This window comes from Microcebus murinus, chromosome 6, assembly GCF_040939455.1.
Source record: "Microcebus murinus isolate Inina chromosome 6, M.murinus_Inina_mat1.0, whole genome shotgun sequence".
In the NCBI taxonomy this organism is placed as follows: Eukaryota; Metazoa; Chordata; class Mammalia; order Primates; family Cheirogaleidae; genus Microcebus; species Microcebus murinus.
The window spans coordinates 67,859,591-67,873,446 of NC_134109.1; the positions used below are offsets into that span (position 1 = coordinate 67,859,591).

Here is a 13,856-nt window from a genome sequence, read left to right on the forward strand (position 1 = left end):
TAGACCCTATCACCTGTCTCTCCAGAGATAGGCAGAACATATGTGGCTTTATCAGGGAAATCTCTCTGATTTTCATAAAACTGCAACAGTGCACATGCCCTAGGTATCCCCATTTCTCTCATTCTTTTCCTCCAAACCACTTTCCTGGGTCTCCTGCAGGGCCCACCTTCCTTGAGTTCAGTTTGGATTATGCCATGCTCTTCCGCCAGCATTTCTGCTAGCTCCACACAGCCCATAAGTAAAGTGCAGGCGACACAGACTGGCAATCGGACCCTCTGCCTGAACCCCCATCCACTACTCAAACCCTCTTTCCCATTTCACTATGCTACTTCTTGCCCTTCATACTCCAATCAAACAGGCCTGTGTAGCACCACTGAAAACCTCCACAGGGCCAGGCCAGGGTGAGGAGGCATGCAAAATCTAAGGGTTCGCTACAGAACTCAGTAATCAAGATTAATATTTTAATGCAATGTTTAAAAACATAAAAATTAATGCAAAAATGCATGAAGAAAAACTACCAAAATCTCATATAAAGACACAGGGTCAGTATTACTGGTGTTTCCTTTTGCTTCACACTCCAAACTGTCTTCCAAGGGGCACTGTTACTGATCCTGCAGTGACTCCCCACGTAGATACTTTTAACAACGATGTTTCCCAAAAGTTATTTCTCACAACCCCTTTCTACATTAGTAACTTCTCCCTTCTTGAATGCTTCAGCATTTATCTGTAGCTCTCTACTGTCAGGAAAACCCATTTCCCCTAGTAACTGGTAGTACTTTGAAGGCAGTCTGACTCATCCTGGATCCTTTCCAGCGCCTTCCCAAACCACAGTGGGCACTCAGCACCTCTTTGCTAAAAGAATGCAGAATCACAGCTCCTAAATCCCTGTCTGTGAAGTTCAGCAAGAAAGGGACCCAGACATGTTTTGTTGGGTCCCGAGTGCTCTGAAAAGATTGAATGTATTATCAAGATTTAAAAATAAGGATATTTTACATGAAAAAAAAATCTAGATCTCTATCTTTCCTTGAAGAATCAGAAAATCTAGCAAAACCAGGTCGGAATTCTTGCAGGATCACGCTGGGCATTTAGAGCAGAGCAGCGGCCCTGCCTTTGGGGCTCTCCGGTTCGCCTCCTACCCATTTCACTCACTCACATTGCCTGCCAGGCCCCATTAGCTCTGAGTTTGGGATCCTAAGCATAAAGGAAGGAGTGCCCTGGATAAAAACCTATCTGCTGGGTCCACTCGTTCTTTCCGGGAGAAAAAATGTTTCCTGGTTGTCCTTTGGAAAATAGTCTTACAGGGAGGCTCATGGAAGCAGCCCACCTTCCTAGCCCACAAACTTCCCACAACCTGTGAAACTCGCTTTGGCCCTCACGCACTGACCAAGGTTCTCCCTGGTCCTTTGCTCAGGGCGCTCGCCCTACACCCGCCCTTCCCTTCCTCCCCTCACGCCCGCGCTTGGAAGCTGGGGCGGGTCCCGGCCCCCTGCCGCTGCTCTTTGCCCCGGGCCAGGGCGCTCGGGCTCGCCCACGGCGGCACTGGGCATGCTCAGAGGCAGCCGCGGGGGCAGCTTCGCTTCGCGGGCGCTCGCATTCGGCGGCGGGCGGGCGCTCGGCTGCAGCTGGAGCTCCAGCGCCCGGAGTTAGAGTTGCCGGGAGTTTCCCCCACCCCTCCCTCTTCGCGCGCGGCAGCGGGAGCCGCGAGCGGCGGGGAGCCAGCACCCGGGGCGGCTGAGCCTTGTTCGGAGCCCGGAGCCCGGAGCTCCGCGCGGGGCAGCCCCCGGGGAGGAGCCTCGTCGGCCGGGACGCGTGCCGCGCACTGGCACGGCCGGGACACGAGCCAGGCTGCACGGTAGGGCCGGGGCGTGGGGGCCCGGGCGGGCAGGGCGGAGGCCAGACCGGGTGGCGGGGGGATGCGGTTGCAGTCTTCCCCGCTGTTGGGGCGCCTGGCGCTCCGTCCGATGCGGGCGGCCCGGGTAGCGGCCGGCTGCGGGGCTAGAGGAGTAGGCGGACGCCCAGAGATGCTTTCAAGTTGGTGGGTGGCGGGAGAAGGGGCTGCGCGCTCCGGAGCAGCTGTTTTGTGCGTGCAGAGAGTGACTTGGGTCCCTGCTTCGCTCCAGACCTGGGACCCGGTGTTTGGGCAGGATTGGGCAAACCGCGGAGCGGAGCAGTTTCCTCCGAGAAAGTTGAGGATGGAGCCCTTCTTTCCTCACTGCCCCTGCGGTAGGATGGGCCCCGGAGGTGCCGGCCCGAGACCACCAGTGTGGGGAGCTCAGTGGGTCGCTGCGTCCCTAGGCTGAGCTCCCCTGCCCCCGACAAAAACCTGCAAATCACCCCTATCTTTGTGAGCCCTGGCGTCTTCTAGGAAAATCATTGCTGCCAAAACTGTGGCGGGCTTTTCTGGCGGGCACGGCTTCCTGCCCCCTGGGCTCTTAGCACCACCGGGCAGTGCCCCATCTCCAGACCTCAGACGTGGTCAAGGGCGCCAGGTTCCGAATTCGCGCCTGCAGTGCACGCCGGAATCGTGCCTCACACATACGGCGGGGCAACGTGGCTGGAGTAAGTGGGTGGCCCGCTTTTTCCTCTAGCCCTTCCTAAGGTTTATGACACTCTACTACCCCGTCCCATTCATCTTCTCAGAGGATGGTACCTGGAGGTGGACAGTTGGAATGACACTGTTTCTTAGGAGAGGGCGCCTGGGGTGTATCTGCCTTTGAGTCTGGCCCCAGGACTTTAAAGCGAACCCCTTCCCCTTCCTTTGTCCTTCCTCGGGGACTGGATGGGAAAGAATAGGGCCAGGGGTCCACAGGATCATCCACCACATTCCACTGGCTTCTAAGATCGCGGTCTGGGCAACCCCAGGACCCTGGAACTGGCATTGTGCAGATTGCAAGGGTGTGGAGGATGACGACGGTTTCCCCTGGCTCCACTTTTTCACTTCTTGTTTTGAGTTTCGGGGTTTTGCCTGCACACTAGTCAGAGCTGTGCTGTCATAACCCTGGGGGTGGAGGAGCTTCAGCCCAGGCAGTGAGCCGCTGTTCGCCTCGGAGGCTGCTAGTGGGAATCGGTCCAGAAATGATTATGCAGGCTAGAAATATGCCTCTCTCTCTTTTTTTCTTTTTTGGCTGAACACCTTGGCTGTTGAGTTTGTGTGTTAAGTTCTTAAAGGGACACTCTCACACTACTCAAGTGTCAGGATTTAGGGGCTCACCATTTCTGCTGCATGTTTTTCTCTTTGCTTTTTCCTTGGGGGTAGTCTGCTTTGGGGCAGATTTCCAGATGTGGGAAGCACATGGTATGGATACGCTACACAGTTCTAGAGCCAGACAGACCTGAGGTCAAGTTTCAGCTTAACAGCTGACGACAGTGCTGATGGTCAAAATATTAGCCACTCTAAAACTTCAGTTTTCTCTTCTGTCAGATGGAAATAATGGTGGCCTTATCTTCCTCCATTGCAGGTTTGTTGTGAGACTTGGATAAAATAATGGAAATGAAAAGTGCTAAGAAACTTTAAAGCACCATTCAGCTCTTAGGTAGTATCTCTGTGCTCTTTACTCAGGTATTTTGAGTTAATCTAAAATTATAACACATCTAAGTCTTCTCCTCTCTACCCATCCCTCATCAACTGGTTTAGTTGCTTGAGTCTTTGGAAGTGGCTATTTACCTTTTTTCCCCACTCTATCTTAAAAATCCATCTGTCTTTTAAGTGTCAGAGCTCCAGTCCTCATATTTATCTGAGGGAGGCAGCATGATGTAGATTAGGAGATGACCGGGGTTGATTTATCAGCATTTATGGTCCTGGCCCCCAGAATTGGCATGTCAGCAAGGCCTTAGTTTGAGATCCAAGGTTGATGAAGTCGTCACCAGACCCTGGCAACTTCTTGACTTGACCTCTAATAGTGACCTTGAAGTAAGGACTCAACCCCACATCTGTGAAATCAGTCTGTGAGATAAAAAGCCAATGCCAGTTGGAGGCAAGAACAGGTGAGTTTGCCACTCGGTTAATAAGGCTCTAAGCAGGCTCCTGAGCCACTCTGGGTGCTGCATCTTCCCTAATCCTAGGGCAGTGGTTCTCACACATGATCATCAGAAAGACCTGGAGGGCTTGTTAAACCACAGATTGTTGGGCTACACTGCCAGAGTCTGATTCTCTAGGTCTAGGGTGGAGGTCTAAGAATTTGCATTTCTGACTTGTTCCAGATAATGCAAATGCTGCTATAGACCCTGCCCGTGGAATCACTTGATTATGGGTGAGAGTAAGAGAGATGAGCTTTGTTCTGAAATGCCATTATTTTACTGCCTCATCTATAGAGACAGATATTCTTTGGGGCACTTTGGGAAGTTAGTTTGCCTTAAGAATTTTGTATTCCAATACCTGTGCCAATCACTGTTGTCTAATTTTAATATTAATAATTCTGATTGCTCTTCAAATGAATGAATTTTACAAAAAGGTAGGATTCCCCCTTTCTTTTCATACTGTAAAATACTTAATCTCTGGTTTCTAGATCACTCTTGGGTAGTCAGAGATTGGCGACCTTTATATTGATAAATCCAATAACTACCTTATTTCTTCTTTCCTTTGGGGACCTCAGACATTCGAGGAAAGAAGGTTATATACAATTCTGACCGCTTCACTCTTGTGGTTGGAGGACAGATTAAATCATTTAGGAGCAAGTTTGAAAAGCATTTGCAGTGGTGTCTTTTCCGAATGGACAGCTTACCCAGGCCTGGGTGGGTGGTGGGTGGCATGAAGTACACCCCACTACAGATGTCCCATGGTAGTTAGACTCGGCAAAGACCTTTTGGAGGAAGGTGGTATTGGCAGTGGCTGAGACTCTCTCTCACTTTCCAAGAGGGTGGAAGGCTAGCTTGCAGGGGTAGCTGTGCAGTATCAGTGTGGTGTCCTGTGTAATTTAGTTTATAATCAAGCACTGTTTTGACTCAACCCAATGTTCGGCTCTTCTTGTCTCCCAAGCCATGGTTCTGTGCTGAGAGCTTGCCATGACTGACGATGACCTAGATTGTGGCCTTGAATTTTAACTGCTTTGCATCAGAGAGGCTCCGGGAGCCTGCTTGAGTCAGGAGGGTTTTTGCGATAACATCCTAAGGAAGAAATAAGGTTTATGTAATGTAGCACCCAAATGGACTAGGTTTTCGAGGAGGTCAGTCAGCACTTTGACTAGTTTTTGTGTTGTACCAAAGGGGATCCCAGCTGACCCTCATGCTTTATCTAAGCCGTCCATTTGTGCTTTGTTTTAGTTTTGAAATGATTAGCACTAGAGAAACGTATCAGTAAATCAGAAACCTATTCAAAAACTCAAGTGTACCACTTAGTGTTCGAATAGATAAAACTTCAAGGCCCAAAACTGTCTTCCTGACAGTAATCAGCACTTGGTGAAGGAATAGCCTTCAGGTTGTAATTCTTAAGATTTGTTAGCTGATTTAAATGGTTTCTCCCACTTAATATAAGTAGGGAATATTTCTATTTTAAAATTCCTTCCCATAACTTGATGTTTATATTTTGGGTGTTACCTCTGCTTTTTGCTGCTGGGATTTCTTTTTTCCAGTGTGAGGGAAGCCTCTTATCACTGTTGTTCACTTTTCTCAGTACATGATGTCTTTGCTCCCTTTAATAAATCTGTTGTAAGATAGTCATTGTGATGCTTTATTTCTCTTTGGTTATCAGGGCTGCTGTTACTGGGTCACAGAGAGTCAAGGCCCATTCCTGGAACACCAGTCTCAATGTTCCTAGAGGGTGCTTTTAAACTAAAACTCTGGTTAAACTGCAGTAGCTCCATTTTAAGATATATTTTTTCCAATTTCAGAATCCAGATGGGTCTTAAAAACTATGAACACATTTAACATACAGTTTCTCTTCTTCTTTTTTGGTAACCTGGCATGTTAATAGAGTGTCTACCAATGGGTGGCATCCTAAAACAAAGCAAATTTAGTTCCTTACCCCAGTAGAAAACATGGTTTCTATTCCATGCTGTCCAGCCAATAGAATTGAGCAGCAGTTGAATTAACTCAGCAGTTCCCAGAGTATGTTGGAAGAATGTTGTTGGTGTGGATAATAATAGAGGTGCTCTTAGAACGGACATATCAATTTGGGAAGCACTGCCTATTAGTTTTTCCTCTTATAGAGATTCTCAATATAGGCATTATTATATCAAAGACTCTGAGAAGTACTATAGGTAACAATATAAACAGTAATAACTTGGTTATATTTATCTAAGTCCACATTTCCCAGAACACTGAACATTTTTAATGTTATGTAAATATCCTTCAGGACTCCATCACTAAATCAGTACATTCCAACTATTCTAATATGTTGTTTAACACCATCTATGGATAGGGTGGTTTCATCTAGAGTAATCCCTGACATATAGGGTCATCCATTAAATACAGATATTAATTGATGAATGTACTCTATCTGTGATTACTTGTTTCTTATTTCAGAGCAGAGAGGAACATTTTAAGCTGTGGTGGCAAAGAAAGTCTCCATAAAGGAGCTTGAATGTGCTATTGTAAATGGTGGGTAGCACTTTTCTAGAGAGAAGGGGCATTTTAGGTTGGGAGAGAATGAAGCAGGAGTGTGAAGACTTGTATTTGTGCCTGCATGTCAATAATTTTCAGCACATACAAGAAAAAGGATTGTGCACAGCACTGTGTGAGACTTAGTGAATCTGTGGTGGTGGTCAAATAAGCTACCAAGTTCTTTCTTCTGTAAATTCACTGGAGTGGCGGAGGAGTCCTAGTGATGACAGGAGAGCATGGTGAGGATAAGCAGGAGTGGAGGCACAGCACTCAGGATGAGAGCAAGGGGGCGTGCATGGGACAGAACTCAAGAATGGAAGTATTCCTGGGCCCTTAGTCATTAGAGAAATGCAAATCAAAACTGCAGTGAGATGCCACTTCACACCCACCAGGATGGCTAGGACCAAAAAGATACATAATAACAAATGGAGGTTGTGGAGAAATTGGAACCCTTGCACAGTAGATTGCTGATGGGAATGTAAAATGGAGCGGCCCCTTTGGAAAACAGTTTGGCAGTTCCTCAAAATGTTAAATATTGGCTTCCTAATGGCCAGTTCCACTCCTGGGTATATACCTAAGAGAACTGAAAACATGTTCATGTATATACTTGTATATGAATGTTCATAGCAGCCTTATTCTTAATAGCCCCAAAGTGGAAACAGCCCAAATGTTCATCAAATGAAGAATGGATAAACAAAATGTGTATCTCTATACAGTGGAAAACTATTCAACCATAAAAAGGGAATGAAGTTTTGATTCATGTGACAATATTGATAGACCTTGAAAACATGCCTTGTGAAAGAAGCCAGCCACGAAAGAGCACTTAGTATTTGATTCCATTATGAAATGTCAAGAATAGGAAAATCCATAGTGACAAAATTAGATTAGTGGTTTCTAGGGGCTGGGGAGAAGGAGAAATGGGGAGTGTCTGTTGATGGGTATGGGGTTTCTTTTTGGGGTGATGAGAATGCTCAGGAATTAAATATGGTGATGATTGCACAACTTTGTGAATACACTAAAAACTACTGAATTGTACATTTTGAAAGGGTGAATTTTATGCTGTATGAATTGTATCTCAATTAAACAACAACAACAACAACAACAAAAAACAATAAAGGAAGAATGTGGCTGGGGCCAAAGGAGAGTGAAAAAAAAGTAATGAGAAAAGTCCAGGGGTGAGGTGTCAGTTTCAGGTCAAACTTTCTGCTACTGGGAAAAAATATCTGGATTATTCGTTTCTCATTGTCTGTCTTTTCGTCTTCTAGGATTATCCTGTTATTGTCTCATCCAAAAGTCCTTTCTCTGAGTTAAAAGGGTTTTGTTTCAAGTTGCTCCTGAGTCAGTGGGATAGTTTTCATGGCAAATACCTTATCATCTTTAAATTTGAGTGTGTTTCTGGATTTCCCTCTGGAGACGAATTCCATAATTAGGCTCCCTTGTGTGATCCACCAGAGGGCATGCTGACTATGCAGCTTGTGTTTAGCTTCTCCCCTAAGATTTGACTGTGGTAGCATTTCATTTTAGTGTCATCTTCTAATTTGTTTGGGGAACTCTGTCAAGACTGTTCCCTGCCTCTTTTTAAAAACTCTGATTGTATCCAAGCAGGGTTCATGGGGTACTTGGCATTACATGAACATCAACATATTTAGGTGCAAGAGTCATGATATGAAATGAGGTTTAACCCACTGGGGCTGGGGCATTTGAGCCCTGGACAGAGACACTCTTCTTTCTTTGGCGGTGTGGTGTAGCTGTGCTTCTCAAACTCATGTTCAGGAAGCACTTGCAGATTTTGGGTTCTGATATTCTGCAGTTCTAACAAGCTCCCTCGATGTGGTTGCTGCTGCTCTGTGGATCACACTTTGAGTAGAGAAGGTGGCTTTGGAATGGGTCAGAGCTAAGTGAAATATAGCTCCACTGCTGCTGTGCTGTGAGACCTTGGGCAAGGTAATTAACATCTGAGCCACGGGCTTCTTATCTAGAAGATCAGAGTAAGACTGAACTCATAGAAAGGTGCCTAGCATGATGTGCCTGGAGTGTTACATGCTATTTGCCTTCTGCCCATAAGGACCAAGGATTCCATGGTGAGGATTAAGGAACAAAACATATGGATGAAAGCCAAGGCCAAGAGGTTTTTGATTCGTGTGGGTGGGGTTGGTATGGGGACAGGGTGAAGGAGACAGGCTATGAATCCTAGTTCTCAGGGCAAAATTAATTTGCTCATTAGTTTTCAAATTACCAGAGTTTTGGTAAAAGCCTCTGTACTAGTCTCAGCTGAAGCTGGATCATTTTTAGTCAACATGTTTGGTCTTTACTCTGCTGTTATGGAGTTGGTTTCTTTTTGATCATAAAGTCATTCCTGAGTTGCTCAGTTGGTGCTACATTTCCTTGGGGTGGTGGGATGTACCCATCCTTGCCTAGCTGCTTTCCATCCCCACTTAACACTTAGCTAATCTGAAAGCTCGAGGAAATAAAGGGAGAGTGAAAATGCAAACATTTGAGCTTCATTAGCAGCATGTGTTAAAGTTTCCAGGGATGAGGTTGAAAATATTTGCTTCATTGTTGACTTCAGAAAATCTGGGCCTTTCATTAGCTTACCTCCCATGAATCTATTAACTCTGGGAAAGTTAAATTGAATTAGGTTAATGGAGAGCAATTGGTGAGGAAGAATTAGGAACTAAAACCTGACATTGGCTGCTATTCTCTCACCTGGAGCCTGTGCCACTTGCTCTCATGACTCACAGCTTCCTCTGTCACTATATGGGATGAATTCTCACCCCTCTGGCCCGCCTTCCCGGTGGGGTGGGCTTGTGGGCACTTCTGTAAAGTATACACAATTACTCTACAAAGCTGGCTCGGGGCATTGTGTCCTCATAGGTTATGAAGGTGAGTTGGTGATTGTGAACTTTTGTTCTGTTTCTGTCTCCTTTATCATTTGAAGTGGGAGGAAATAAGAGATTGTGTTTACATTTCTATTAAGTTGACAGATCCTTTTAACTTTCTTCTGGGAAACAATATATACAAATAGTTTTTAAGACGTAAACTAACAAAGCCACAAGTGCAATAAATCAAACTAGTTTCCAGCCTTCATATCTTGACTTTCATTGCTCTCCTACCCTGTGAGACCCTGTTCCACCTTCTTGTTTGACTCTTTCATGGATTGGCAGGTTTGAGTCTTTGACACCTGATGACTTTGAAGAAAATGAGATTGTTCACTTTGTTACAATGCCAGGGATGTTGCACCAACATCAGATCATCAAAGATAAGATTATTTGGGTTGAAGCCTAATACACTAGGCTTTACTGGGACTTACTCTACTTCCAGGAGGTGGAGGTGGAAGTGTTGTTAGGAAGTGAGAATTGTCTGATTCCTTTGGCAGGTGAATATGTGGGCTACAATCCAGTCACCTTCCATGACCACTGTCTGAGCCACAGTTTGGCTAACTGTCTAACTAAGCTTGGTCAGATAGGGTATATAGAAGTGAGCCGTTCTTTGTTTTTAGACTGCCTAGGAACGTGTTACCTTGTATAGTCTAAGCTAAAAGCCAGCAGTACCTAGTGGTTGAAAAGTTAATATTATTCTTGAAGAATTAATCTACCCTATCATTAAATAGCAATAAGGAAGCTGTCCTGTGGCTGAGAAGAAGCTAGGAGTATAAAGCTGGGTGTTCCTGAAGTAAGGATTTAAAATTAAATCCTTATACAACTATGACAATAATTAAAAACTCTACCTTGGAGATAGGAAGTTGATACCTATACAAAGAACTCAAAGCTAATAAAGTGGATATTTCTCCCAATTTTACCTACTGGGAAATGAGACTTCCACATCCTTTTCTGACATTGCCAATCACACACCCACTGGTCTATCTACTAGTTGATTTTTAAATGGAACAGGGAGTCCTGAACTCGGATACCTTCTTTAGGACTAGCCTTTTCTCTCAAACCCCACTAGACTATGAATTCCTTCTTGAGGATACAAATTAGCATGTCTGGCATATGGTAGAGAGTCAATAAAAATACATTGAGCTGGACAGCTGCTTTTCTAATGGGATTCCCCTACACTGTCTAGTCTTAATTTTTTTTTTGTCAGAAAGAAACCAACTCGATGACATAAAAATAATAAATTTTTCTTAACATTTACCTAGAGATTGTTGTGTGCTAACATAGTACACAGTTCTAAGCACTTTACAAATATTGATTCCTTTCATTCTCACAAGCTCTGAGAAGTAGGTCCTGTCACTTGTCCCATTTTACGGTTGAAAAGACTGAGGTAGAGAAAGGTGAAGTAGCTTCTCGAAGGTCCCGCGCTAGTGTGTAGCAGCATGAGTAGATTCCCCTTTTCTCCTTGCTTTAGCTCTCAAATATCAGCCTCCCGCCCTTTTCCTGAGACTTACAGGGAAATAAGACCAGACACGCCTTTCCATTTTCCCTTCTGTCCATCTGCCTCATCCCCTACCTCCTTTCTGCCCACTCCCAAGTTCCAGAAAAAGGACTAGAATTTGGAAAACTAAGTAAGCGATATAGGACCATCACTCATTCATATGGGCCCAGGTTTGGGGTGAGGCCATTCACACAGGGGCTGTTTAGCGTGAACTCCATCCATTACCTGGGCAAAGCTGGGACCTCTAGTTCTAGGCCTCTGAGTTTGTCAGGTTACAGGCCATATGACCTAGGTCAGTGCCTCTCAGACCTTTTGTACATGTGATCACCTGGGTATTCTGACAAGTTTGAGATTCTGAATCACTAGGTTTTGGGTGGGGCCTGGGAGTCAGTGTTTCTAACAGGCTTCCAGGAAATGACGGCGGCTAGTCCTTGGAGCAAGGCGGTAGAGCCGCCAAATCTGTGTCGGCCAAGCCTGGTATTCCAAGCACCTTCTTGCCTGGATAAGGCCTTATTCCTAACCTGGGACCAAAAGAGACATAAGACGTCCAGAGAGATATACACCAGGAAACTTCAAACTGCATGAAGACAGTCAGAAAGCAGCTGAAGACAGAATGAGAGAGAAGCTGAAAGTAAAGGAAACTTGATTCCTCCAAAATGAAAAATGAGCTGAGAAGCTCTCTATTCTTGATATAAATAAAGCTTATCATAGAGCAAGCTCTGGTGATACAACTGTGAGAATGAAAAGTATGACTTCCTATTTGAGTTGAAATGAAATTCCATAAAGAACCTATGCTACTGACCCCCAAAACTCTTAAAGTAACCCCCAAAGCTCCTCACACTCTTCCTAAATCTCCTCAAGTTCTCCCTGCCCTTCAACTCATCTGCTGCGCTATATGATGATGTCCTAAGAATGAATGTTGGGATACCTGTTTATGGTTACAAAGTACTCTCATGGTGTCTCATTTGATTCTTGTACTTCATTACCCAGTTTTTTTTTAATTGACCTGTGGCCCACAGAGTCAGACTCCCTCAGAATCACAGGCTCACAAGTGACAGAGTTGGGAGCAGGCCTGAAGGTGGGAGCAGGACGTGGTGTTTCTTGCTCTTTATATTACACCAGGCCTGACTGCTTAAAGACATTTATGCCAGTGGACAGTTTCACTGGTGATCCCTGTTTGACTTTGCACAGGAAGAGACATCTAGATGGGTTTGTGTTTTTGAAAAAATAATTTTATTGAAGTATAACAAACACAGAAAAAAGTGCAAATTTTGTGGGTACAGTTCAGTGAATTTCCTTTTAAGAAGAAGCACATCTGTTTAATCTTCACAGAGATGGAGCAAGAGAGCAACACTGGCCTCCCTCGTGCCCCTTCTAGCCGCTTCCTCCTCCGTGGCAGCCGCTGTACTGACTGCTCACACACAAGGCACTTCTGCCCAATTTTGAGCTTTACATACTTACACTCATACTTTTGTTTTAATTTATACCTGGCTTTTTGTTTTTTAAAAATTTTGTGTTTATTTTTAATTGACAAATGTAAATATGTATTATCATGTACAACATGATTTGATATATGTATACACTGTGGAATTAGTAATCAATCTAATTAACATATTTATTACCTCACATACTTAGCATTTATTTGTGGTTAGAACACTTAAAATCTTCCCCCTTCATAATTTTTTAAGTATGTGATACATTGTTATTAACTAGAATCACCATGTCGTACAGTAGGTCTCCTAAACTTATTCCTTACTGTTTAACTGAAACTTTGTATTTTTTGACCAACATCTTCCCAATTCCTCTACCCTCAGTCCCTGGTTACCACCATTCTACTTTGAGTTTCTATTTGGGTTCATATGTCTGACTTCTTTCCCTTGATTTTGTTCGTGAGATTCATTCGTATTTTCTGTGTAGCAGAGGTTTATTCCTTTTCATTGTTGGATAGTATTCCTTTGTATAAACATACCACAGTTGTTGATGGTAGGTGTTTGGGTTGTTTCCAGTTTTGGGCTATTGTGAATAATGCTGCTGTGAGCATTCATGTGTGTCTTTTGGTGAACATAGGGTTGTATTTCTGATTGTGTGTGTGTTTGTGTGTGTATACAGCTGCTGAGTCCTAAGATGTGAATATGTTGAGCTTTAGTAGATGCAGCTGAACACTTCTCCAATGTGGCCCTTTATACACCCATCAGATGTGAGTAGGAATTCTGTTGCTCACATTCTTGCCAACACTTAGTCTGAGAAGTCATTTTAATTTTAGCCATTGTGATGTTTGTATAGGGGTCTATCATTGTGGTTTTAATTTACATTTCTCTTTTTGCTGTTTGGAGTTTAGCATGTTTGCATATGTGTATTGGCAATATGGATTTTTTTTTTTTTAAGAGACAGGGTCTTGCTCTGTTGCCCAAGCTGGGATCATAGCTCACTGCAGCCTTGAACTCCTGGGACTCAAGTGATCCTCTTGCTTCAACCTCTTGGGTAACTGGGACTACAGATGTACACTACCACCCTTGACTACTTTTTTAAAAAATTTTTTGTAGAGATGGGGTCTCGCTATGTTGCCCAGGCTGGTCTTGAACTCCTGGGCTCAAGCCATCTTCCTGCCTTGACCTCCCAAAGCACTGGGATTATAGGTGTGAGCCACCGTGCCTAGCCCAATTTGGAATCTTTTGTGAAAAGTCTCTTGCTTATTTTTCAGTTGTGTTGTTTTGTGTGTGTGTGTGTGTGTTTTATATTTTTAAAGACACAGAAAGAGTTTCATGGAACATTTGTGAAAAGTGTTGAAATCTATAGTCATGGGGGTTACTTGTCACTGATAATAGCTGATTATATCCCCAAGTGTTTCTGGGGAAGGAGGAGGAGGACAGGGAATGATTTGTACAGGCATACAACCCGTTAGCAAGGAAACTAAGGGTATGTGGCCCAGAGCAATTGTAAAG

The 13,856-nt window shown here is 44.3% G+C and overlaps 1 protein-coding gene across 2 annotated transcripts in view; it reads left to right on the forward strand.

Moving 5' to 3' along the window:
• The first annotated feature begins 1,532 nt into the window (after positions 1-1,532).
• The window catches only part of STXBP6 (syntaxin binding protein 6), a 242,792-nt gene continuing 230,468 nt past the window's right edge, over positions 1,533-13,856 (forward strand). Inside the window, exons 1-2 of one of the 2 annotated variants that reach the window (XM_076004143.1) lie at positions 1,810-1,852; positions 3,459-3,984. The gene's annotated coding sequence lies outside the window, so the exon portion shown is untranslated. Of the gene's footprint in view, positions 1,853-3,458; positions 3,985-13,856 lie in introns of both variants that reach the window. The other variant, XM_012752295.3, reaches the window with a different exon arrangement.